We start from the raw sequence: 954 nt of genomic DNA, 5'->3' as shown, positions 1-954 counted from the left end.
AAGAACCCCTAAAATGAAATTATCTTACTTTTATAATTTACTGTTCCACGAGTTCAAGCTTTTCTGATTATTTAGCACTTTCTGCACTGCTCCTCAAAGTTTTCCTGCACCAGGCCTCCCATCGCCTAGAAACAGCCTTCGCAAGCCAAATGCCAATGCTATCTGTCCCACACCTCCAAAGCACGGTATTTCCTGATCGAACAAAGCAACAAAGAAGTGGGTGGTAACCACCTCTCAGAAAGGCAAGCCAGAACCCATCGAGCCTGACCGACAACACAAGCAGCAACAGCTCTACGATGCCCTCCCACCGTCTTATTTCCCCTGAAGCCTGACTACCTCAAACTCGAAAACCCTCATTTTTATTGAGGAAGTGAAGCCTTTTCACTTGAATGCTGAGAAAGTGGCGCTCAAAGCACCCGGCAAACAAAGGAGAGGGATGGAGCCCACGCAAAACAGGGGTGTGAGCGCGCCTCAAGGCGCACGTGAGCCCCCACCCTCAAGGGGTACTCTCCAGCACCCACCCGGGTCGAGGGGTCCGGGGAGAGGTCGGCAGCAGAGAAAGGAGAAGACGCTCGGGCCAGCCGGGGACAGAGGGGAGCGGAGGAGGGGAGAGGAGGAATGGGGGCTCGAGGGGCGGAGCTCTCGAGGCCGTGGGGCTTTGTGTGGAGTCTGGGCCGGGGTAGCTGTTTTGACCCGGGGGGAGAAATCGGGTGCAGGCGGCCGGAGCAGGGGACCCCAAACCTCCCTCCCACGGAGAGGCGGAGGGGAGAGACGCGAGGGAGGGCCGTCTGCTTCGCACCAGCACGAAGCCAGGGTAGGCCGGCGGCGGACGACACTGCGGGAAGGAGAGGGGCCGGACGGAAAAGTGGGACGTCCACTTAGCTCCCCGCGGAGGCTGCCAGACAGTGTCGGGTCGCGAATGGGTTAAGATGCGGCCAAACGTCGGTCCCTCCT

This window comes from Neophocaena asiaeorientalis, unplaced genomic scaffold (assembly GCF_003031525.2).
Source record: "Neophocaena asiaeorientalis asiaeorientalis breed wild unplaced genomic scaffold, Neophocaena_asiaeorientalis_V1.1 scaffold125, whole genome shotgun sequence".
Lineage (NCBI taxonomy): Eukaryota > Metazoa > Chordata > Mammalia > Artiodactyla > Phocoenidae > Neophocaena > Neophocaena asiaeorientalis.
The sequence above is the reverse complement of the archived record's forward strand: the minus strand, read 5'-3'. Positions refer to the sequence as shown.